This window comes from Piliocolobus tephrosceles, chromosome 8 (assembly GCF_002776525.5).
Source record: "Piliocolobus tephrosceles isolate RC106 chromosome 8, ASM277652v3, whole genome shotgun sequence".
Taxonomy (NCBI): domain Eukaryota; kingdom Metazoa; phylum Chordata; class Mammalia; order Primates; family Cercopithecidae; genus Piliocolobus; species Piliocolobus tephrosceles.
Genome location: NC_045441.1, coordinates 140,056,124 through 140,082,836, shown reverse-complemented (window position 1 = coordinate 140,082,836; position 26,713 = coordinate 140,056,124). Strand labels below are relative to the sequence as shown.

General features: G+C 43.9%; 1 protein-coding gene and 1 pseudogene across 4 annotated transcripts in view; both read left to right on the top strand.

Annotated features, from left to right (window-relative positions):
* PRKAG2 (protein kinase AMP-activated non-catalytic subunit gamma 2) overlaps positions 1-26,713 on the top strand; it is a 321,791-nt gene that overhangs the window by 199,334 nt on the left and 95,744 nt on the right. The window lies entirely within an intron of this gene.
* On the top strand, positions 22,872-22,971 carry LOC111551547 (annotated as a pseudogene).

Here is a 26,713-nt window from a genome sequence, read left to right as displayed (position 1 = left end):
AAAAAAAAAAAAAAAAAAAAAAAAAAAAAAAAAAAAAACCACACACACACAAGCTACACTGGATGAGCCTGCACCCCTATCATCTTATCCTGATTGTATCTGCAAAGACCCGGTTTCCAAAAGCCACCACATTCACAGGTACTGGGACTTAGAACTTCAACATCTCTTTTTAGGAGACACAGTTCAATCTGTAACAACTGTTACCTTTTAGAAGAAGATGTGTTGCCGTGCTGAGAACATACCATTCCTATTCTTCTTGTTTATTCAGTTATTTTATTAAACGCAGGTGTAGCAAAGTATTGTTTTAGGTGCCAAAGGTTAAACTGCAAGGTATTGTTCCTGCCTTCTAGAGCTTACAATCTGATTGGGAACTGAACAGTACGGGGGCGAAACAGCTTGGTAAAGAGGGAAAGCAGTTTGGCTGGGATAGCAAGTGGCACAGTCGGCCCTACAGGAGGGAGAAATGGGAAAACTGCTGGTCGGATAAGGGCGATGACAGCTTCAAGGCATGTCACCAGCTGGGTTGAGCCTGGGTTTACATTAAGGGAGAGGGAAGGGAGAACCTTCTAGAAAAGAAAATTAGGCTTTGACTAGAGATCAATGATTAGAATAACCCCATTCAAGAAGAGACAGTGGTTTTATGAGAAAACTACGATTTATTTGAGATCATTTGAAGTGATGGTGACAGATGCAGGGCTCTTCCGCGAGTCCCTGATGTTTCATGGCAGCAGCTTTGTGCTGGGGACAAGCCCAGAGCCTTCCCAGTTGAAAGAAAAGAGGATCCAGGGAGTGCTCTGGGTTTGCCGTCAGCTTCCTCCCCGGGAGTGTAACGGGAAAGTGATGCTCTTAACTCTTTATAACCCGACCGTTTATACCTCACACAACCATGCAGCCCTCAGTCAAGGCCAACAAGTATAGGTCCTTCCAGGCTTGCCACGGTGGTGAGAGAGGGAGTGTCCTGGGGTCAGAGGGGGAGTGAGTGTGCTCAGCTGTGTCCCATACTCAGCAGCTGACCCAGAGCACGTGCCCTGGGCCCAGCACACGGCTGGCAGCAGGAGTGTGCAGTCGAGTGAGATTTCAACAACAATCCAAATGTCGTGAATGGGTAAACAAATGTGGTGTGTACAGATGATGGAAGAGCACCCAACCTTACAAAGGGAGGAAGTTCCGACCCAGGCAGTGACACGGAGGGGCCCTGAAGACCTCATGCTGAGTGAAATCAGCCAGGCACAAAAGGACACGTCCTGCAGAATGCCACTTATGGGAGTCCCTGGAGTCATGCAAACAGAGACAGAAAGTAGAATGGCGGGTGCCAGGGGTTGCGGGGAGGGGAAAAGATGAGTTAGTGTTTTACGGAGACAGAGTTTCAGTTTGGAAAAGTGAAAAAGTTCTGGAAAGGAATGGTGGTGATGGCTGCACAACAATATGAATGTATCTACCACCACTGAACACTTGAAAATAGTTCAAATGGTGGCTCACACCTGTAATCCCAGCACTTTGGGAGGCCGAAGCGGGTGGAACACGAAGTCAGGAGATCGAGACCATCCTGGCTAATACGGTGAAACCCCATCTCTACTAAAAATACAAAAAATTACCCAGGCGTGATGGCAGACATGTGTAATCCCAGCTACTTGGGAGGCTAAGGCAGTAGAATCACTTGAATCTGTGAGGCAGAACTTGCAGTGAGCCGAGATTGCGCCACTGCACCACTGCACTCCAGCCTGGGTGACAGAGCAAGACTTCTTCTCAAAAAAAATAAAAAATAGTTCAAATGGTGACCGAGAGCGGTGGCTCATGCCTGTAATCCCAGGGCAACAAGAGTGAAACTGTCTCAAAAAAAGAAAAAAATAGTTCAAATGGTAACTTTTATGTATATTTACCACCATAAAAGGAATGATCTGGTCAAGAGTCCAATTTTTATGTCATTTGAGCTTCTGAAAATCAGGCTGATGGCCCAAGGCTCCCCATTTAAATTTTGAAAGAATGTGTTTCAAGGAGTGGAAGAGAATGTCCCCTTTGGTTACCTGATGGTAAGCAAGCCCCTCACCCCACTTGTAAGTTTCAGCCCTCAGGCCTGCAAGGGCTGCCTTTGCCTGCACCCTTCACAACCTCTGTGGCCACAGTTTGGCTCAAGCTCTTTCTGCTTTCAGCGTCCTGGCAGCAGGTTCACCTGATTACTCGGCAAAGACTCTGCTTCCAAATAAGGTTGCAGTCACAGGTACCAGCGCTTAGAACCTCCACCTCTTTTCAGAGGACACAATTCAACCCAAAACAGTTGTTATCTTTTGGGAGAAGATGTGTTTGGCATGCAGAGAACGTATCATTATGTTCTGGCAGCAGGGTGGGTGGTAGTTGCAAGTTCATAGAAATTTGCTCCTTTATAATTGGATTTTATCAAGTATCTTTAATTTATGTGGTAAGTTCCTTAGGAGCTTGGCTGATTCTGTTAATTTGGCTATGAGGATAATCTCCGTGGAGGAATGTGAGTTACTTAAAGACTTTTGATGGTCTGAAAATATTTAGATGTAATTTATCTCTGCCTTTTGTAATAAAAAGTACTTTCTGTAAACATGGACCATGAAGATCATTTTTATAAAATCTATTCCCGTGAATTTCATTCTAAAATAGGGAAAGGAATGGAGAAATTAGTCTTTAAAAGACAGCACTCTTTTTCTTTTCTTTTCTTTTCTTTTTTTCTTTTCTTTTTTTTTTTTTTTTTTTTTGTGAGAGAGTCTCCCTCTGTCACCCAGGCTGGAGTATCTTGCTATGATCTCAGCTCTCAGCTCACTGCAACCTCTGCCTCCTGGGTTCAAGTGATTCTCCTGCTTCAGCCTCCCGAGTAGCTGGGGCTACAGGCATGTGCCGCCACACCCAGCTAATTTTTATATTTTTAGTAGAGACAGAGTTTTGCCATGTTGGCCAGGCTGGTCTCGAACTCCTGACCTCAGGTGAATCTGCCCACCTTGCCTCCCAAAGTTGCTGGGATTACAGGCGTGAGCCACCACGTGCGGCCAACAGCACTCATTTTATCAGGTATTTATTCAGCAAATACCTATCAAGCAACTTATGGGCCTAAAACTGTGCTAGCATGGGTAACAGGATGACAAATCTGTGAGCCCTGCTGATGGGAAAAGGTCAGTGTTTGTTTTACTTACCACTTGATTAACAGCTCCGCGCATTATGCATAGGAAGGCGTCAGTGAATAGCTACTAATTGAACAAAGGAAGGAACTTTTGTTTCTTTGGGAAGAACAGACAGGTAATTCATTACAATGGAGTGTGATAGAACCCGTTCCTTTCCTGTGGGAGGAAACCCCATCCTATCTTGGTGAGTGGAAGAGCTGATCCCAGCGGAAGTCAAAATTGTTTTCAGCAGGGAAGAGCAATAATCTGCTCTGCATTTCAGGATGATCCCCTAACTGGGTATGGAAATTAGATTGGATGTGGTTAGAACCGGAGCCCAGACGAGATGCCGTGTGAAATAATGTAGGCCTGGGTAGCAGCTGAAGGTAGAAAGAAATGGAATCGTGTCTAAAAGTAGAGGGCTATTTTGGAGGTAAAACGGAAAGGAATTTGGAAGGTAGTGGTTGATTAATTGAAGGGGAAGCAGACGAATCAAGGGTGATTCCAAAGGTTTTGCCATGGGAAAGTGGATGGATGATAGTTCCAGCTGTGGGGGTATGGAACAGAGGAGGAAGAGGAGCAGGGCGTATATGTGAGTGCGTGTGTGTGGGCATGCATACAGGTGTGTGTACATGCAGGTATGTGGGTGTGTGTGGGCATACATGCAGGTGTGTGTGCATGCAGGTGTGTGGGGGTGTGTGTGAGCATGCATGCAGGTGTGTGTGCATGCATGTGTGTGCAGGTGTGTGTGGGTGTGTGGGCATGCATGCAGGTGTGTGTGGGGGTGTGTGTGAGCATGCATGCAGGTGTGTGGGGGTGTGTGTGAGCATGCATGCAGGTGTGTGTGTGCAGGTGTGTGTGGGTGTGTGGGCATGCATGCAGGTGTGTGTGGGGGTGTGTGTGAGCATGCATGCAGGTGTGTGTGGGTGTGTGGGGGTGTGTGTGAGCATGCATGCAGGTGTGTGTGCATGCATGTGTGTGCAGGTGTGTGTGGGTGTGTGGGCATGCATGCAGGTGTGTGTGGGGGTGTGTGTGAGCATGCATGCAGGTGTGTGTGCATGCAGGTGTGTGTGGGTGTGTGGGCATGCATGCAGGTGTGTGTGCATGCAGTGTGTGTGCAGGTGTATGTGGGTGTGTGTGGGCATGCATGCAGGTGTGTGTGCATGCAGGTGTGTGTTCAGGTGGTGGTAGTCCAATAAGGCGCCTGTGGCACATTTAAGTGGAGGTGCCCAAAGGGTAAGTGGATATTGAGTCTGGAGCTGGAACTTCAATTTGAATATCATTCAAATATAAGTGGCAATTGGTGCTATAATAGTAGGTGAAATAATTCATAGAAATGTATGGTGAAAAGAGAACCAGAAAACACGTGGACATCTAAGGGACAATCGAAAGAAATGGATTCTGACTTCCCTGGAAAGTAGGCAGAAATCCAAGTGAACACAGCATCACGGGAGCAAAGGGAAAGTGTGTCATCGTGTTTCGCGTACTAAGAGCGGTCAGTGACATCAAATGCAGCCAACTCATTGTGTAACATAAGGACTGAGGTCGTTGTGACTGCGGCAAGGATACTTTCAGTGGCAGGGTTGACAGCAGAAGCCATATAGTGTGGGTTGATGATTAAGGGATAAAGAAGTGGGGATCTCTGGTGTAGGTAGCTCAAGTATCCTGATGCGAGGGAGAGGACGGGGGCTGTAGCTAGAAGAATGGAGGTGATGGCATCTTCCTACAAAGAGGAATAGACTCAAACTCTACTGGGGAAACAGTGAGTGGAGGGAAAAATTAAAGATAGGAGGAAAAAGAAAGTGTCACGCCCGGTCTTACAAAGGAAAGGAGTGCGTTTCCTTATAGGTGGTGGGAGCACATCAAGCACTTGCAATGGAGATGTTTGTCTTGGACCAATGGGAGAGTCATCTTCTATTGGTTTGAAAACTTCTACTGCAAAGGTGTTAGGATAATCCGTGCTTTCCAGTTTCCTTCCACAGCAGTCACTCCCATGCTCCCCATATTTTTCTCCTAGGAATTCACTTTTGATTTATTGGAAGCAGAGCCTAAGCTGGGGTTTCAGGAGCAAGTTTGTTTGTTTATTAAGGGAGTGCTCTCAAAAGGAACCTGTAAGAGGGTGAGAGGAAGAAGCAGCTGAGCAAAGATGTGGTTTCAGATGAGATCCACTCTCAGCCTGATGACAGGAGAGGAGATTGGTGCTATAAACTGCACCAGAATTTGCCCTACCTTGAGGCAAGACAGCTAGATTTTGTGCCTTCATACAAGACAGCCTTTTGTGATAGGATGTCCCAGGACAAGGGAGATACACCTCCAGCTGAGATGACTTCTGTCACCCAAGAACAATCCTGCTAAAAACGTTGCAGGTGTGAGCCATCAGCAGCAGCTTCTGCAGCAGCTGGGTGTACCAGAGCCCATTAAAATGAATCCAGGACACCTCCTATAGTCTGGATTCTCCATGCTCTTCTTTTGCCAGCTGATTCATGTATCCAGCAGATTTGAGTACTATCTTAGTCTGTTTAATGTTGCTGTAACAATATACCTGAGGCTAGGTAATTTATAAAGAAAAGAGGTTTAATTGACTTGTGATTCTGGGGGCTGGAAAGCTCAAGATGGAGCAGCTGCATCTGATGAAGGCCTCATGCCTCTTCCACTCATGGAAAGCAGAAAGGGAGTAGACATCTGCAAAGAGATCACCTGGCAAGAGAGAGAAACTGAGGAAGACAGGCACTTTTTAACAACCTGCTCTCAAGGGAACTAATCCATTCCTGTGAGAGTGAGAACTCACCCCTGCAGGAGGGTATTAATCTATTCATGAAGGATTTGCCCCCTTGGCCCAAATACCTCCCACTAGGCCCCACCTCTCAACACTGCCACACTGGGGTATCAAATTGCAACGTGGGTTTTGATGGGAACAAACCACATCCAAACCATAGCTGGTACTACATCAGGTTTTCTATTGCTGCATAGCAATAACCTCCCCAAAACTTAACTACCATTTACTTAACTTACAAATCTGTGGGTCAGCAATTTGGGTGGGCATTCTTCTGTTCTTGACTGTGCTTATTCATATGACATCTTTGGTCACCTACCAGGTTACTTGGGGACTGGCTGGACCAGAGTGACCTCAGCAGGAACAGCTAGCTTGTCTCAGTTCCACATGGTCTCTCTTCCAGCAGGCTAGTCCCAGCTTGTTCAGATGCCCATGACAGGGTTCCAGGAGAGAGAGAAGCATATGTAAGGTCCCTTGAGGCCTAGGCTCAGAGCAGGCACACAGTAGTTCCTCCTATCCAAGGCAGAATTTTTTTCCTCCTCCCCAGATCTGGGTTGGCCTTATGATTTGCTTTGGCCAACAAAATGAAGCAGCAGTGGCAGTCACATCACAGAGGAAGTGGATACAGGAAGAAATGGAGGATTGGGCACCTCTATCTCTACCAAGACAATCTGCCTTATCACTTGGTTTCAACAGCTGGGTCTGCAGTTGAACACATGATGTACTAGATAGAATCTGGAGGTTCATTTGGCTATAATTAGATGGTTGACAGCTCTGAGAATAATCTTCCTGTAAAGTAGATTGTTGCAGTTTGCATCCCCTGAGATACAGACTCTAGGAAGAGATTGGTGTGCAGGATGTTTATCAGGAAGTGCTCACAGGATTGACACCTGTGGAAGAAGGGAAGGCAGAAAGATTGGGTGGAGGGTGAGGTTGTGATGCAATGCAGTGTCAACAAAGGCATCAGCTAACCCACAGAGAGGACTAAGCAGGGGCGGCTCATCAGAGTTGTCCCAGGTTGGTGCAAAGAAACTAGACCTTTATACTCTGACACCAGCCAGTCAGTAGATGACAGCTGTCCTGGGCAGGGAGCTGACCTTGGGCAAGGCAACTCTCTTCAGCCAAGGTCATTTCTGGCTAATAGTTGAAGGTTGTCGGTTGGCAGGACTCTCAACAGCTGGGGAAATACCCTTCATTTCTGAAAGGGGATCTGGGTAGTGCTCCATGGAAAATACATGGAATTTTTCTCCCCTTCATTTTTAAATTTATGATAGGAGAAAATAAGGGCTGTCCTATTTCTCTTCTTATTATATATTTAATATATAACTAAACTAAAGGGAAGGCTGCAGGATGGGTGGTTAGGACTGAATGAAGAAGTTTCATTAGACTCAGGCAGGGAGGAGCTAAGGCCCCTTGCCAACAGCCATCACTAGCTTGCCAGCGATAGGAGAGCATACCATGGAAGTGGATCATTCAGCCCCAGTCGAGCCTTAAGATTAGGCAGCCCCAGCCATACCCAACTGAGAGACCTCATGAAAGACCATGAACCAGGACTATCCAACTGAACTGGTCATGAATTCCTGAACCATGGAAACCATAAGAGATATTATATTAGTTTGTTGCCTCCCAGCAGAGGTACTATATGTAGGTTACCTGTGGTTCATTCTAGTGAACATCCCAACTCTACACCACCAATATTTGAGCCCCGGCCTCATCCAGGTGAAGGCAGGGTTGCCTCTCTAGGGTGGAAAAATTCAAGATGAATCCTAAAGTGGCCATCGTCATGATTAAGGGATGCAGATTTTATCTTGAGAACTCTATCAACCAAGAGAGTGAGATAATACACTACTGGACATCTCCATTTTTCACTCTACACTTACATCCCTGTGACCAAAACGATGCTAATCCAAGGCCATGCGACCTGTGGATCTGTAGGAGTAGATATTTCATCTGTTAGTTTTGCTGCCCTGTGAGTGAAGCGGCAGGATGCACCCCCTCAATGGCTTCAGCTCCAGGGTTCTGCTTCGACAGGATGCACAGTCTTGCTGAGGAGACTCTCAAGGACAGGAATGATCTCAACTGTCTCTGAGTGCTCAGTACCTAGGACAGGCAGATAATAAACTGTTAGGAAATGACGGCTGAACAAGTGAGTCCCCTCATGGGTGGGAGATGACAGAGGCAGGGTGTTTACCACATTAAAAAGATCCAACATCCTTTATTTGGAGCTTGGCTACCCTGGGGAACAGAATGAATAAGAATCCCAAAGACCCCAGCCACTGCTCAGAAAAAAAGGGCGGCTTAAACAATGGAAGTTGATGTGTCACAGTTCTGGAGGCTGGAAGTCCAAGATCAAGGTGTTGGCAGGTTCAGTTTCTCCTGAGGCCTCTCTCCTTGGCTTACAGAGGCATCACTGTGCTCTCATGTGGCCGTTTCTCTGTGTGCACTCATCCTTGGTGTCTCCTCCCCTTCTTATAAGGACACAAGTCCTATTGGACTAGGGCCAACCCTATGGCCTCACCTAAACTTAATTACCTCTTTAAAGGCTCTGTCTGCAAATACAGTCACATTGGAGGTTAGGGATCCACCATATGAATTTTGGGGAAACACATAACACATAAATTCAGTCCATAACAGATAATAAATTATTGTTGTCTTAAGCCACTGAGTTTTAGGTGAATTGTTATGGATCAGGAGATAACTAATACTTGTTTCATCCGGTGTGAGGGGAGGTAGCATAACTCAGTGAATTGAGCCATGGATAACAAACTCATGAACTTTGGGTTGTTTTTAAAAATGGACTGTGTTTTGCCGTTCAGTCAATCTCCAAGACCCCTAGTTCTCCTATTATGAAAATTTGGGAGAAGATCACTGACCAGTCTTTCAAGGTTGTTATGTGAAATAATTACCTTTTCTTTCAAAGATAGGCACTTTAAAAATCTATAAATATCTCAAATCCCTTGACATAAAGGAACAGTTAAAGATTTTATATGCACCACTTTGTTCTTATATTCCTGTCTGCCATTTTAAATAGCAAGTTACAACCTCATAAGGTCTTGATGTTAAAGCTCTCTGCCCAGAAATGGTAAACTAGCAGCTCCATAGTCTGTGACTCACAGCAGATTAGATACTTTAAAAATAGTTTGGAAAAATTTCACATTGGGTCAAGGAGTAGGAGCTACAGAGAGAACTGATTCTCAGTGGGATTGGTTATCACGAGAGCTGGCACTTAGACAAGTGCTGCCTGTGTGCTGAAGAGACAGGCAGAGTGTCTATCCTCCCAGCTGTCAAAAAAATATTATAATTGGCATTCTTCCTATGTTCCTGCACTGTTGGAATCATGACTCAATGAACAGAAAGAAGGCAGAGAGAGAGACACACACGACTGGGAGCGTGGCCCTTTTTTCTGAGCAGTGACCGGGTTCTTTGGGATTCTTACTCATTCTGTTCCCCAGGGTAGCCAAGCTCCAAATAAAAGATGTTGGATCATTTTAATGTGGTGAACACCCTGCCTCTGTCATCTCCCACCCATGAGGGGACTCACTTGTTCAGCCGTCATTTCATAACAGCTTATTATCTGCCTGGCATTGTCCTAGGCACTGAGCACTCAGAGTCAGTTGAGATCATTCCTGTCCTTGAGAGTCTCCCCAGCAAGAAGAGGGTACATCCTGTCGCAGCAGAACCCTGGAGCTAAAGCCATTGAGGGGGTGCATCCTGCCGCTTCACTCACTGGGCAGCGAAACTAACAGACGAAATATCTACTCCTACAGATCCACAGGTCACATGGCCTTGGATTAGCATCGTTTTGGTCACAGGGATGCAAATGTAGGATAAAAAATGGAGATGTCCAGTAGTGTATTATCTCGCTCTCTTGGTTGATAGAGTTCTCAAGATAAAATCTGCATCCCTTAATCATGACAATGGCCACTTTAGGATTCATCTTGAATTTTCCCACCCTAGAGAGGCAACCCTGCCTTCACTTGGATGAGGCCGGGTTCAAATATTGGTGTTGTAGAGTTGGGGTGTTCACTAGAGTGAATCACAGGTAACCTACATATAGCATCTCTACTGGGAGGCAGAGTGCACCGTGATTATCTTTTTCCCTAACTTGGGCTGGCAATGTCGATAAAGGACATAGCCTAGGTATGCAGTAGACGTTAAATATGTGTATTTCTTGTTTAAGAAACCATCATGATAAAACTGTCACCAGTTTCAAAGCCAGGGGCAGAAGCCAGTTGCAGAGGGTTGCAAAGTGAGTGTGAGATAACAAAGTATGGGTGGAGGATGTGGACAGCTTTATCAAGAAGCTTGGTGTGAAGAGGAGATGTGGGTGAGGGCTTGGCTGGAGGAGGAGGGGAACCAGGGAGGGCACCTCTTTTAAAAGATGAGAGTGACTCAGCATGTTCCTGTGCTGATGGGAAGTTCCTGAACCTTGGATCCCACTGCACCCGGGCCTCTGTTAAATGGGAATATCGGATTTATCTCACAGGGTTGCTGTGAGGCTCAAATGAGACAATCGTGTAAAGTTACTCCCCCAAAGGCTCAACAGCTAGCAAACGCTAAAGCCGAGATTTGAACCAAGGCAGCTGGGCTCCAGAACCCATGTTCTCAGCATGGTTGTCTATCACCTCTGGAGAGGTCCGAGATTCTCAGCTGATCCAAGGTTGACGCAGCATCTTAGCTCATATACCTGATTAGGGGGTTGGCACATGATGTCTCATGGGCCAAGTCTGGCCCACCACCTGGTTTTGTGATTAAAGTATTATTGGCACACAGCCGCATGTATTCATTTATGTATTGTCCACGCCGTTTTCATGCTGCAACAGCAGAGTGAGTTGCTGCAACAGAGACTATATGGCTCATAAAGCCGAGATATTTCTATCTGGGCTTTTTTCAGAAAGTTTGCCAATCCATGACTAATCTTTGCCAGAGCTTCTCTTTATACTGCTAGCCGATTGCTTGTTGGAACATCCAATGCAAAGGGGCAGATTGAGTCTCATGCCCAGAAAGGCAAGGGACAAGCAGTAGTGCTTTGCCTCACTAAAGACGTGGAGTGCATTCCACTGGAGAGGGCAGTGGAATTAGTCATTGGTCTTTCCCTTAATGAGGACCAGAAACCAGACTGGCCACTAAGCTGGCAAAGTGGGCCAGACGTGGTGGCTCACACCTGTAATCCCAGCAGTCTGGGAGGCCGAGGTGGGCAGATCACTTGAGTCCAGGTGTTCAAGACCAGTCTCAGCATGGCCAAACCCCATCTCTATTAAAAATACAAAAAATTAGCTGGGCTGGTGGTGCACACTTGTAGTCCCAGCTACTTGGGAGGCTGAGGTGGGAGAACCATCTGAGCCTGGAAGGTCGAGGCTACAGTGAGCCATGATTGTGCCTGGGCGATAGGACTGAGACCCTGTTTGAAAAACAAAAACAACAGCAACAAAAAATGTTGGTAAAGTGGTAAATAATCCAGCAGAGTTAGGACTTGAAGATTATACTCCTCACCCTCAGTGCATTATAAAATTATAGACTCTGCTTTTGGGCTGATTGAGGAGATTTGGAGTAGCATAAGGTTAAGGTGGAAGGGTCTTTGTTCTTCCCCTTAACCTCCTTGAGTAAGGAAGGGCTGCACATTTGAAGCGGCACAGACGAACATCATAAACTTGCCCTTGCCTCTCTTGCCATGGTTTCCAGAGGAGTGACTTGTTGAAACTTGTGTCTTTTTTTTGTTTTGTTTTTTAAATTTTAGAAGAGACCAGGGTTTTGCCATGTTGGCCAGGCTGGTCTGGAACTCCTGACCTCAGGTGATCCACCCACCTCAGCCTCCCAAAGATTCCCAAAGTAATCCCAAATCCAAAGGGATTACAAGCATGAGCCACTGTGCCCAGCCCAGACTTGTGTTTTATGTATTTGTTTGTTTGTTTGTTTGTTTGTTTTTAAAGATAGACTCTCCCTCTGTCACTCATGCTAGAGAACAATCATAGCTCACTGCAGCCTCAAACTCCTGGGCTCAAGTTATCCTGAGTAGCCTTTTGAGTAGCTGGGATTACCAGCACACACCACCATGCCCGACTACGTTTTCTTAATACTGTTGAAGAGGTAGGTTCTCCCAATGTTGCCCAGGCTGGTCTTGAACTTCTGGGCTGAAGCCATCCTCCTTCTTTGGCCTCCCAAAGTGCTGGAAGCCACCACGCCCAGCATCAGACTTGCATTTTATGGAATGATTACTCCAGTAACAGGCTAGAGGCTGGAATTTATGGGGAAAAGACTAAACCAGAAAACCAGTAAAGTGCTGCAGTAGCCCAGTGAGAGGTGACAAAAGGCTGAATTAAAGTCACAGGAGTGGAGATTTAGAGGAAAGGATTCATTATAAAAGTGCAGCCTGGATATGTGGTGTGTGGGAAGAGGACTCGAGGGGGACTCTCCAGTTTCTGGCATGAAAGGAAGGATGACAGTGTCATTAAATTAGAAAAACACTGAAAGGAGAAGTAGAGCTAAGATGAAACCTAAGTTCCATTTGGGGCACATTTTCTTTCATTGCTTTGGGACATCAAATAGAAATGGCACGGACGTGGGTTTAGAAGTCTGGTGTGGAGAAGTCGAGGTTAGAAAAATGATTCTCTTCGTCCATTTTATTTCCCATGCGTTAAATTAACCAAATCAAGACTGAACACTTTCTACCTTTATAACTGCCGGTGTGGGGAAGAAAACAAATGTCGTTTAATTCTAATAAGGGACACTTCTTTACCAATAGGGTTGTGTGAAAATGCATTTGGGGGGCTGAACATTAAATGGTGGAAAAATTACTGTACCTATTTATGCATCCTAGACGGGCTTGTCTTGATTTGCATTTAGATGAGAATTCCTTCAGCTCAGAACCGGGACTGTCCCCTAACTCATAAGCTTAGAAAAGCATTAACTTTGCTGGCGAGGTATCCTTGGTATGACTGTGACACAAAACCTAATACCAGTGTTCCCTTAATGACTCAGGAGAAAGTAGCCATTGAAATGGTGGAAAAGTTTAGAACAAGCTTCCTTTGCCATCTCTCTGAGAAGGAACGCATGCCCTGTTAATAAATGACCGCCCAGCCTCTCTCACCGTGCTTGAGTAAACCTGTTTCAAAGGGTTGTGTATTTTTTCCACTCTTTTGGAGGCTTTGTGCAGGACTCTAAAGCATTGTTATTCTAAGTCCTGAGTAAGAATGTCAGCTGCTCATCATGGCATGATTACAGACAGAGGTATATTTTATGTTTTAAAAAATGGAAATTGAAACAGGTGGTTCAATAAAAAGCTTTCCAAGGAACTACACAGATGAAATTCTAATATGATTTCTGCAGCTCTGCCCATGATTTCCTCTTCACATGCTGAATCAAAGGCCCTTTGGGAGGCCACAGGGGTGGATCGTAAGAGGTCGGGAGTTCAAGACCAGCCTGTCCAATATGGTGAAACCCCGTCTCTACCAAAAACACAAAAATTAGCCAGGTGTGGTGGTGGGCGCCTGTAGTCCCAGCTACTCGGGAGGCTGAGGCAGGAGAATTGCTTGAACCCGGGAGGCGGAGGTTGCAGTGAGTCAAGATTGCACCACTGCACTCCAGCCTGGGCGACAGAGCGAGACTCCATCTCAAAAAAAAAAAAAAAGACAGTGAAAAAAGCCCATGGCTAGTTCTTCCACAAATTGGTCAGGCTATTCAATTATGATGGTTTGGTCTGATTAAGCCATTACTTACTTTGCATTTGATTTTTCAAGTCACAGACGTCTGGAGAAGTATTTGGTTCTCTCTTTTAAAAACAACATTCCTCTAAGATGAAGAAGTTCTGGAGATTGGCTACACCAGTGTGAGCATACTTACTACTACTGACTGTCTACTGGAAAACGGTTAAGATGGCAAATTATGCTCTGTGTGTTACACCACAACTCACACTTTTTAAAAATGACCTTCCTCTGATTATAAAAGGAAAAACACAAAAAAGAAAACTAAAACTTCCTGGAATTCCGCCACTTTGAGACAAATGGATAAATTCCGGTGTCACATTTTTGCCCAACTTTTGTTGTTCCTTTATACATAAATATAGAAATGGACAGATAACAGATGTAGACCCTGCTAGAGACTGTTTAGCAACTTAGCTTTTCACTTAATAGTATAATCAGGTCCCTGTCTTCAATTTACATGGTTTCATTGTTGGAGGAATGTCATTTTTTAAAGTATTATTTTCATAAAATCTAGTAGGCAACACGGTGTAAGTACTGCTCCATACAATTCAAATTATAAAGCAAACTACTGGGTCTAATATCATAAACAACAAATGTTACATATAGCCTGGAGAGCATTTATTGTATACCAAAACCATTGGATAGAGATTGTATTGCTCTTCGGATAAAAATCGTGCAATTTCAGTGGAATGGTTCACTATGAATCAGATTCTTTTAAGAAACTAAAGGCCGGGCGTGGTGGCTCAAGCCTGTAATCCCAGCACTTTGGGAGGCCAAGACGGATGGATCACAAGGTCAGGAGATCGAGACCATCCTGGCTAACACGGTGAAACCCTGTCTCTACTAAAAAATACAAAAAAAAAAAAAAAACTAGCCATGCGAGGTGGCAGGCGCCTGTAGTCCCAGCTACTCGGGAGGCTGAGGCAGGAGAATGGCGTAAACCCGGGAGGCGGAGCTTGCAGTGAGCTGAGATTTGGCCACTGCACTCCAGCCTGGGCGACAGAGCGAGACTCCGTCTCCAAAAAAAAAAAAAAAAAAAAACAAAACTAAGTATATAGTACTTCAGTACCAGGGAGGCTGTAAAAGTTTCTGAGTCATTTGCCTGCCCAAGACTCAGCTGCCAGTTTGAGAAGCTGGGAGATTGAAAGAAAGGAGATTTTCCTTCTTAAGATCTGTCCATGTTCCTGGACTTGAATCTGCCCTTTCACTTTTATTATGTCTAACAATTAAAGATTGATTTGGGGAATCTCTGAATACCAGTCTATGTGTTCACTACTCAGATCTAATAATACTAGCATTGGGATGTGGTATTAATATGGTTTATTCTTTTCCAGAATGTAGGAATGAATTATGGAAATAATTTTTTTTTGAGACAGGGTCTCACTCTGTCACCCAGGCTGGAGTACAGTGGCATGATCATAGCTCACTGTAACCTCGAACTCCCAGCCTCAAGCAGTCCTCCTGCCTCGGCCTCCCAAGTAGCTGGGAATACTGGCATGCACTACCATGCCCGGCAGAGAAATAACTTTTCATGAGCCAAGGGTGATATGTTCAGACGCAGCTAGTGGGAAAATATATACTTAATTCATTCAGAATTTTTTCTAGTATAGCCTCCAAGAGGATGTCTATAATAGCACTCCGTGCTGAAATAATCACAGACATTGTCTTCAAACTAAAGCCTTTGTCTTAGCTTAAGAATGTGTGATCCTTTCTGTTCCCAGGACACATGTCTATAGATGGGACTGTGTTTACAGCCTGCCTGCCCACTTATTCAATCTCACAAATGACCAATTAAAGAAAAATTCTGTTTCCCACCAGGCATTAACTGTATATTACATTTAGTCTACACAATAGTTTCACATGCATCTGTCTGCCCAGTCACCATGTGCGAACCCCTATGTTAAGATATCTGTGTGGTGTGAGAAGAAAAGCTTCAAAGTCAACACAAATACTGATCCATGCCCTTTTATAAGGTGGTAAAAGCAAATACAGAGGGCTTTTAGAACCAGTAGACTCAGAACATCATGAGCATTTACCCTGTTAACCTGACTTAAATGGGAGTGGTGTACATGCCATGGACTCCCCTGAACAAAGCAAAGTCAATTTTCTATTTTTCTGAGAAACAGAAGCAGGAGGCAGAAAGAGCAGTAGAACAGGAACCTATGGCCTGGATGAAACAAACACAAATAATTTTTTTTAAGTCTGTGCAAAACAAAATCATAAAGACACAGCTTTTTAAATAATCCACCTAGATCAAATGTCAGAAGATGGAATTGTATTTACAAATATATTGCACTGAGTGGCTTGGGTGCATAGAAAAAGATCAAATTTTATTTCTGTTCAAACAGCACTGTCACAAGTTACTCTGAATCATGGTTGATTGCTCAGGCATCGGATCCCCTCACTTCTCAAGAAAGTCAGCAAAATCTTCCCGCAGCTCGACACGTTACCAGCAATACTGTCCCCATCCGTTATATTTCATTCCCTTCCCTCCAGTCTTACTGAATTACATTCCGAGTTGACTCAGCAGATTATCGTCATCGGTAATTAGGAAATTCTTTGCCTCATTTCCAGCTTAGTCCTTTAATATAAATGGACACCAGTCAAATAATAGAAACTGGCTTTTCATTTGTCTACACCAGAAATAACCTGATAGAGCGCGTATAATGTGTTCTGCTAGATGCTTAGTGATAGAGCTGTAGGTTATTTTAAAATCATCTTATAACATGTTCTTCATTAATGTGCTTGGGATAAGCCTATTTTGTACTGTTTCGGTATGTGTTCGCACCCCAATACTGAATTAGATCAGGCGCATTTGGTGGCAAATAATTTTTGAAAATGTCATTTTCAGCCTTAAAATAATTTTCAATGGACTTGGCAAATGCATAGAACAACTCTTGCTTTATAGGTGCTCTGGGATCTATGGAATACATTTTTCCATCTGTTTTGTTTTGTTTTGACCGTCTCGCTCTATCACCCAGGCTGGAGTACAATGGCACAATCTTGGCTTACTGCAACCTCTGCCTCCCAGGTTCAAGCAATTCTTCTGTCTCAGCCTCCCAAGTAGCTGAGATTACAGGCATGCACCACCATGCCCAGCTAATTTTGTATTTTTAGTAGAGATGGGGTTTCACCATGTTGGTCAGCCTGGTCTCAAACTCCTGATCTCGTGATCCAGCCGCCTCGGCTTCCCAAAGTGCTGGGATTACAGGCATGAGCCACCACACCACCACACCCAGCCCCATTGTTCTTATTTATTTATTTTTATTTATTTATTTATTTTGAGATGGACTCTTGTTCTGTCACCAGCCTGGAGTACAGTGGCGCAATCTCGGCTCACTGCAATCTCTGCCTCCTGGGTTCAAGCGCTTCTCCTGCCTCAGCCTCCAGAGTAGCTGGGACTACAGGTCCCTGCCACCACTGCCTGGCTAATTTTTGTATTTTCAGTAGAGACGGGGTTTCACCATGTTGACCAGGCTGGTCTCAAACTCTTCACCTCAGGTGATCCACCCTCCTTGGCCTCCCAAAGTGCTGGGATTACAGGTGTGAGCCACTGAGCCCAGCCTCCATCATTCCTTAAACACAATATTGTTTATGTGTCTTACTGTACAAATAAAAACAAGCATTTGACACATTTTGACTTCTCAAAGTAGATGGAGCTGCTTTTCTGTCTCATCCTCACAGCCCAGTGCAGTTAGTCTCTTCTGTCTGGTGCCTAGACTATGAAGGTAGGGGCCTGGATTCAAACCCACTTGTTGGTGCCTGTTATGGGCCAGCCATACACAAGTTCAGTTCATTGTCACAGCAGTCCTGCAAAGGAGATGTTATTACCCCCATTTTGCAAGTTAAGAACCAAGGTTTAGAAAAATAAAATCTACTGGAGATTGTATGTAGTAAATGATAGAGATAGGATTCAAATTGAGACCTACCTTTGGAATCTACATTCTTTTCACTTTACCAAATGGCACCCTCCACCCCCAAACCAAGAAAAGCATTTATTGCCTGCCACTTAGCCTGAGCCAAGACCTGTACCAGGCACACAGTAGACATTGGCACGAGGCTCAGAGACTGACACATAGAACAGTCCAGCAGTGAGTCATTGGCATAGCTGGGACTCAGAGCCAGAACTGTTGAGAGAGGAAAGGTACGAGCTTTGAGCCCAACTTATGTCTTCTTCCATAGGCACTGTTTGCTTTCTTCATTTTATATACGCTCTGGTCACATCATTTGACTTTGAGAATATTCTTCAAAATCTTAATTAAAATCAGTTAACAGCTGATGAATACCCTCCCACAACCATTTTCTTTTTGAGATGGAGTCTCGCTGTGTCACCCAGGCTGGAGTGCAGTGGCGCAATCTCAGCTCACTGCAACTTCTGCCTCCCAGGTTCAAGACATCCTCCTGTCTCAGCCTCCCAAGTAACTGAGATTCCAGGCATGTGCCACCATGCCCAGCTAATTTTTGTACTTTTAATAGAGACGGGGTTTCACCATGTTGGCCAGGCTGGTCTCGAACTCCTGACCTCAAGTGATCCACCTGCTTTGGCCTCCCAAAGTGCTGGAATTACAGGCTTGAGCCATCGAGCCTGGCCTAAATATGCTTTTGAGATTTTACCTTTGCACTTTTGAATTCCACAATGTTACTTGAATCAAACTACTGATCCAATATAATCAAGTTACCTTTCATTCTCAAATCAGGAAACAACAACATCAAAAGAGGAAACACATTTTTGATTTATTTACACATGCTACCTAAGACATTGGCATCCCTCTACGTACATCCTAACAAATGGATTCAATCCTTCAAAGGTTTATGTTTAGCTAAATGTGTTGTTGGATTAAGATATTTGCATATGGAATAAATCCTAGGGTTTGTTGTTGTTGTTGTTGTTGTTGTTGTTGTTGTTGTTGTTTTGAGATGCAGTCTTGCTGTTGCCCAGGCTTGAGGGCAGTGGCACAGTCTTGGCTCACCGTAACCTCCACCTCCTGGATTCAAGCGATTCTTCTGCCTCAGCCTGCCAAGTAGCTGGGATTACAGCTGCCTACCACCATGTGCAACTAATTTTTGTATTTTTAGTAGAGATGGGGTTTCACCATGTTGGCCAGGCTCGTCTTGAACTCCTGACTCAGGTGATTCACCCTCCTCAACCTCCCAAAGTGCTGGGATCACAGGCATGAGCCACCGTGCCTGGCCAAATTCTGGGTTTTCTTATTGTCATGAAGCGTAGTCTGTATTGTCATCTTTTTAAAATTTTTAGTTATTTCCAGTTTTTCTTGACTCATTAGATAACAAACTTATAGTTATCAATGGTTATAATAAATGATTATGTACTTAAAATTTTTAAAACTTAACTACAATAAGGCACAATATAGTGCTACTCATGTTTCAGGTTTAAAAAAATTAGACTGAGTTTTTGTTTACTGATAAAGATTCCAGGGTTTCAAACAGCTGTATTGCTGTTAATGAAATTTATAAAGTAAGTTTGCCTGTTTGACTTTTACCATGTCACAGAGAAATAACTAAATGAATTTTCACGAGATTTGGGTAGTATGTTCGAGATGGGCTGACTCAAAGTGTAGGCTATGTGGGGTGTGACAGTAATTTACTGAGCTCTTACTAAGTGCTGGTACTCTTATAAGTGCTTTCTGTGTAATTAACTCGCATATTCCTTACCGCTCTGTGAGGTGGGTGTTGCTACGATCCCGTTTTACAGATGAGGAAACTGAGGCACGGGCAGCTTCATGGATGTTTCACAGCACACGGGACCCTGTGTTTAGATGAGTCCCATCCTTGATTTAATGCTCTATTGTCATAGTCTTGAAATTCCCAATTTTTGAACAAGGGACCTCTCATTTTCTTTTTACTCCGGACCTGGCAAATTATGTAGCCAGTCCTGGAGCAATTTAGTACATTGCTCAAGCCAGGGTTAAGCCCAAGTAGTATGTCCGGAATCCACACTCCTTACCATTGCTGAACTACCCTTGGAAACTGAGTTTTAGTCCCAGAGACGATGCCAAGCCACCAAGCGGCTGTGGGCTTCTTGCCCAGGGTGCGACTTCACACACAGGTGATCCTGAATGGGCTGTGTTAGGGTCCAGCAGCAGAGAGATTAAGGAGGACTCACGATTCTTAGGGGCGATCGGCTCGTATCTAATAGGCTATTTTGAAGAGGAAAAGGGAAAAAGCAATGCCTCACAGAGTACTTTTGAGCCGAATACCTTTGAATGGCATTGCAGGGCTGTCTGTCCGGAGATGGCACACTCTTTCATTTCTCTGATTTGATGTCCTTTGAGGATACAAAACGTTGCTGTTTCTTTCTGAAAGAATACCCAAGAAATAACAAGTAAAAAAATACAAATATAATGACTTGTTCACATATTTCCTGAGTAATACTTGTAGTTTGAGTCCCTCTCCTCAGGTTAAATTTGGGAATATTTCATTTTCAAGAGTGATTTCAACAACAACAACAACATATCCCAGCCAGACATGGTGGCTCATGCCTGTAATCCCAGCAGTTTGAGAGACCAAGGTGGGTGGATTACTTGAGGCCAGGATTTCGAGGCCAGCCTGGCCAACATGGCAAAACCCCGTCTATACTAAAAATACAAAAATCAGCCAGGCATGGTGGCGCACGCCTGTAGTCCCAGCTACTTGGGAAGCTGGGGCATGAGACTAGCTGGAATCCAGGAGGTAGAGGTTGCAGCAAGCCGAGATCATACCACTGCACCCCAGCCTGGGCCATAGAGCAAGACTCTGTCTAAAAAAAAAAAAAAAAAAAAATCCACCATGTCCTGAGATACTTTGACGTTTCTCATCCTCCTCTACTTTGTCTCCATTTACTGTCTCTGGCACTTTCTCCAGTATCAGACTGAGCATAGTAAAATCACAGGAGAAAAATGACAAAAAGGAAAGTTAATTATAGTACGCTGTATGGTTTGGCTCAGGTGTCAGTAGTAGTTGCATAGTCGTAATAAGTCGAAACCCTGAATATTGACATAGCAAAAGAAGTCATAACTATATGGACAGTGGGAGGAAGGGTTTAGGGGCAAGGTGCATTTGAGAGTGGTAATCTTGATTGGCATAGGGAAAAAAATAGAAATGACTAACATCAGTGAGCCGTATGAGTTAAGGAGGAGAAGCTAGCAATGCTGTGATTGTGTCTGGGGTGCAAGAAGACTGCAGCACAGAAGGCAGGCTGGGGGATGGCCTGCTACAAGCTTCGCCGTCATCCTTCACCATGGGACATCCTGTAGACATATTTCTTTGAAGGCAAAGTTAAATGGAAGAAAGGCTTTCCTGGTTGGCGTATCCATGATCAGCTGATGAGCACTGTATGACTATCTCAAAATGGTGGGTTTGTCTGTCTAGCAACAGATAAAGAAAACCCCAGTATCTACAAAACACAAAGAAATTATCCTCATTTTGAAAACATCATGATTTAAAACATCTAAAATAATTATGATAATTTTTAAGCAAGTGAAATTATATTGCATGTAAGGGTATTTATCAACTTAAGTAGGGTTCAGTCTCTTGAGGAATAGAAATTTGACAGATTTTTGTCATTATGAGTACATGAAAGGATTGGGCTCATCTGCAGTGAGACATGTACCAAGTCTATATGATTTTTGTTTGTTTTGAGATGGAGTCTCGCTCTGTCACTTACGCTGGAGTGCAGTGACACAACCTCAGCTCACTGCAAACTCCAGCTCCAGGGTTCAAGTGATTCTCCTGCCTCAGCCTCCCGAGTAGCTGGGATTACAGGTACCCATCACCATGCCTGGCTAATTTTTGTATTTTTAGTAGCGACTCGGTTTCACCATGTTGGTCAGCCTGATCTCAAACTCCTAACCTCAGGTGATCCACCCGCCTCAGACTCACAAGATGCTGGAATTAGAGGCATGAGCCACTGCACCCAGCCCCAAGTCTGTAAGATGTTAAAAAAGAATTTTCAACCCATTCCTGTTTGCTTCTCTGTTGCATTCCAACCCATGATTCAGATTCTGGTAGCCTGAGGTTATCCAGGTTGTCGTATCGGTGGGTGGGAATAACTAAATTATGTACATTTTGTTAATTACCCAGAACTCATAAGGGCAATTTTTTTTTCCTGTTTTCGATCTAAAGGGGACTGAAGCTATATTAATCAGCACTAGAATAGTCTAAAACCCCTTGCACTTTAAGATATGTATGTGGTAAAGTATTTAGGCAAAAAAGCTAATGTGGTCTTTTTGGGTTTTTTTTTTTTTTTTTTTTTTTTTTTGAGACGGAGTCTCGCTTCTTCGCCCAGTCTGGAGTGCAGTGTCCGGATCTCAGCTCACTGCAAGCTCCGCCTCCCGGGTTTACGCCATTCTCCTGCCTCAGCCTCCCGAGTAGCTGGGACTACAGGCACCCCGCACCTCGCCCGGCTTAGTTTTTTGTATTTTTTAGTAGAAACGGGATTTCACCGGGTCAGCCAGGATGGTCGCCATCTCCTGACCTCGTGATCCGCCCGTCTCAGCCTCCCACAATGCTGGGACTACAAGGCTTGAGCTACCGCGCCCGGCCTGTATTTTTTTTTTTAACGAACAAATTTAATGATTATTTTTTCACATTGAAAACGCTACTAATGCTGTGGTTGAGATAAAGGTAACAGGACCTCTTGGTTTATAAAAGGTAGTAGAAATTTGGATTATAGCTGTGCTGGGCTCTACTGTGATGATTAAAATTAAAGTTTTTTCTGTTAATAATCAAAGTGAGATTTCCATTTCAATAAAAATGGAAAGAAGTGCCTACCTAACACAATTCTAGGGCAGTACATTCAGAGAAAAGGAGGCAAGGGATATTTCCTTTAACTTTTATTAGCGCCTGAGTTATTTCTGAGCTTGAGGTCTTGCTGTATGGCAGTTCAGTCGTTATCAAATCAGTTGGTTCCAGGACCCCTGTGTACTCATAATTGTTGAGACCTAAACAAGCCAGGTGTGGTGGCTCACACCTGTAATCCTAACACTCTGGGAGGCTGAGGCGGGCGGATCCCTTGAGCCCAGGAGTCCAGGACCAGCCTGGACAACATGGTGAAACCCCATCTCTACAAAAAAAAATTAGCCAGGTGTGGTGGCTCACATCTGTAGTCCCAGCCACTGGTGAGGAGGACCACTGGAGCCTGGGGATGAAGAGGTTTCAGTGAGCCCTGATCATGCCCTTGTACTCTAGCCTGGGTGACCCCATGTCAAAAAGAAAAAAGAGAGCCCCAGTGGGATTTTTGGGGGTATGGATTCCATCTACTAATATTTACCATATTATGTGCTGCTTTGACAGCACATATACTAAAATTGGAATGATACAGAGAAGATTAGCAAAACAAAAAAGAAATTTTACCATATTATAAATTAAAACTGTTTTTAAATATTATTGTGAAAAGATCAATAATAAACTCGTTACATATTAGCATAAATATATCTTTATGAAAACGAACTCCTTTTTCATTGCTACAAAGCTTTTGAATGTCTAGGGTAGAAGAATTCGGTGGGATTCTCAGATCTGCTTCGGCACCCAGTCTGTTGCCATATGTTGTTTTGGTTGAAGTACATGAAGAAAATCAAGCCTCAGGCAGATAGGCAGTTGGAAAAAAAGAGGAGTGTTTTGGTTACCTCTTCAGACAATTGTGGATAGCCTTCTTGACAAGCGGTAGGGTTTTTAAAATATTTAACTGCTAAATAACAATCGTATATAATTATGGGGTACACTGTGATGCTATGATATGTGTCTGCAATGCAGAATGATTAAACCAAGCTAATTAACGTATCTGTCACCTCACATACCTATCATTTCTTTGTGGTGAGAACACTTAAAATCTACACTTAGCACTTTTTATTATTAACTGTAGTCACAGTGTTGTGCAATCCAAGAGAACTTACTTCTCCCATGAAACTGAAACTTTGTACACTTTGGCCAACCTCCCACCTTTCCCCATCCACCCCCATCCCCAGTCTCTGGAACCTCCATTCTACTCGCTGCCTTTATGAGTTTCACTGTTTATAATATATAAGTGAGCTCATGCAGTATTTGTCTTTCTGTGCTTGGCTTATTTCACTTAGCATGATGTCATCTGTGAACACATGGATGAACCCAGAGGACAAGTGGTAGTTCCTTGAAGGTTAGCAGCAATGTGAAATCTGACACCGTATCAATGAACTTTTCGGAGCCTAGTTACTAGAGTCTGTTATGTTAGAATCTGTCCATCTATCCTGCATTTTGGGTTTTTTGTTTGTTTGTTTTTAGGTGGAGTCTTGCTCGGTTGCCTAGGCTGGAATGCAGTGGCGCAATCTCAGCTCACTGCAACCTCCACCTCCCAGGTTCAAGAGATTCTCCCACCTCAGCCTCCCGAGTAGCTGGGATTACATGTACCCGCCACCAAGCCCAGCTAATTTTTGTATTTTTAGTAGAGATGGGGTTTCACCATGTTGGCCAGGCTGGTCTCAAACTCCTGACCTCAAGTGATCCACCCACCTTGGCCTCCCATATTACTGGGATTACAGGCATGAACCACCATGCCTAACCCTATCTTGTATTTCAAATGGATCTTTCACCCATGCATGATTTTGTAATACCATGCGTTAGTCATTTGGAAAATACTGGATCACTGACTAATGCAGATCTTCCAAATAGGAACACATTTTATTACACAATAACTACGAAGCATTTCTTAATAACACCACTTAGCTCCCCAGAGAAATCTCTAAGTATGGGGAAATTGTCAAGCTCATTGTGGCAGACACAAGGTTTCCAAAATTCTAATTTTTGCTTGAAAACTCAAACTTTGACAACAAATATGTCAGTTGTTTTCCTTGCAGTGACAGGCTCAGTTTATTCATTTTGGAAGAAACTGTCTACCAAATACTCAGGTCCAAATAACTACAGTTTTTCAGGGTTTTAGAAGCAGCTCAGTTGCACATGTTTTCCTCAAGAACATCATCATAGTTTGCAATGGGAATGTTTTATGTGCACCTCTCATTTCGTCACACAGAATATTAAAAAGACGCATACTCAAGAGCTGAGATTTAATAAAATGAATAAATGTATGGCATTATCAAAGACCTTCTTAAATGACACTGGCCTTCTCCCCTGGAGTAGGAGGCTGTCACAATTTGCCACTGCCTTGATGTGAATTAAGGCACCAGAATTTGCCATGGTGCTGACATTGATGGGGAAAAGCAATGGTGGGTAAAAAGCAAATGATGCCTTAGTGTTGGCACAAGAAGTTTCCAGCTGTAGACTCCCTGAAAAGGTTTCATGGACTTCAGGAGTCCTCTGGCCAGTTTTCAAACTGCTAGTGTAGCGTGTCAGCGTATGTCACTGTTGTCAAGCATTACTGTCATCCATAGATCTTTAGGAACACAGAGACAGGAACTGCTGAATTTGGGGGGATTTATGACCATAACCCCTCCCCCTGCTGTGGTTCCAGTCTTAACATGCAAACCATTCCCTAGAGGTAAAGTTTGCTTAATTGCCCACTTCTCAGCAGAAAAATCATTAACCATTACCATTTTTCTTCTAAACTTTTTTTTTTGAGACTGGGTCTCGCTGTCACCCAGGCCCACTTCTCAGCAGGAAAATAGTCAACCATTACCATTTTTCTTTTAGACTTTTTTTTTTTTTTTAAGACAGGGTCTCACTCTATCACTCAGGCTGGAGTGCAGTGATGTGATCACGGCTCACTGCAGCCTCCACCTCCCAGGCAATCCTCCCGCCTCAGGCTTCTGAGTAGCTGGGACTACAGGCGTGTGCCACCATGTCTGGCTAATTTATTTTTTTTTAATTTTTGCTGTTTAAAAAAAATAGAAATACCAAGTAGTCATTATGCTTTGCCACTCCCATATGGGGATGTGTGTTAGGGGGGCACACTTCCTCCAGATATGTACAATTAGATACCTACATATACCTTTAAAAAGCGCTGTATGAGTCCATTCTCTCGCAGCTATAAATACCTGAGACGGGGTAATTGATAAAGAAAAGAGGTTTAATTGGCTCACAGATCCACAGGTTGTACAGGAAGCATGATGTTGGTATCTGCTCGGCTTCTCTGGAGGCTTCAGGAAACTTATAATCATGGCAGAAGGTGAAGGGGCCGCACATACGTCATGTGGCGGGAGTAGGAGCAAGAAGGAGGGGGAGGTGCTGCATGCTTTTCAGCAACCAGCTCTCATGAAAACTCACTATCACAAGGACAGCACTGAGGAGATGGTGCTAAACCATTCATGAGAAACCGCCCCCATGATCCAATCACCTACCAGCCCCACATCCAACCATAGAGATTACAATTGGGTGTGAGATTTGGGTGGGGACACAGATCCAAACCATATCAAGCACAACCAACGTGACAAAAGTTGGTACACACTAATTTTTCATCATATTACTTGCTACTTAAAAATGCAGTCTTGGCCAGGCACAGTGGCTCACACCTATAATTCCAGCACTTTGGGAGGCCAAGGTGGGCAGATCACTTGAGATCAGGAGTTCGAGACCAGCCTAGACAACATGGTGAAACTCCATCTCTGCTAAAAATACAAAAATTAGCCAGGTGTGGTGGTAGGCGCCTGTAATCCCAGCTACTCAGGAGGCTGAGGTGGGAGAATCATTTGAATCTGGGAGATGGAGGTTGCAGTGAGCCAAGATCACACCATTGCACTCTAATCTGGGCAACAGAATGAGACTCTGTCTCAAAATAAAATAAAAATAAAAGTAAAATAAAATAAAATAAATGGTTTAAATCATTCCTTCCCTCAGGCCTAACTTAGTACAGAAGCTGGCTACTTGCTCTTCGAGTGAAGGGAAATTTGAGCACATTTTGTGACAAGAACATTCCTTTAACTCATATCCCATATGAATGACTACGTCTTTCAAGCAAGGGGCATCAGAAGATACACGCTTTATTTCTTTATTATCTAGTCTCTGATCATAAAAAGGAAAAAAAAAGAAAAAAATCCTGGCCCTCTACTCACATACCTGATTTTCCCTCTTTCTGTTTTTTTTTTTTTTTTTTTTTTAAGAGATAGGGGTCTCACTATGTTGCCCTGGATTAAAACTCCTGGGTTCTAGCCATCCTCCTGCCTCACCCTCCCATGTAGCTGGGACTACACACACGG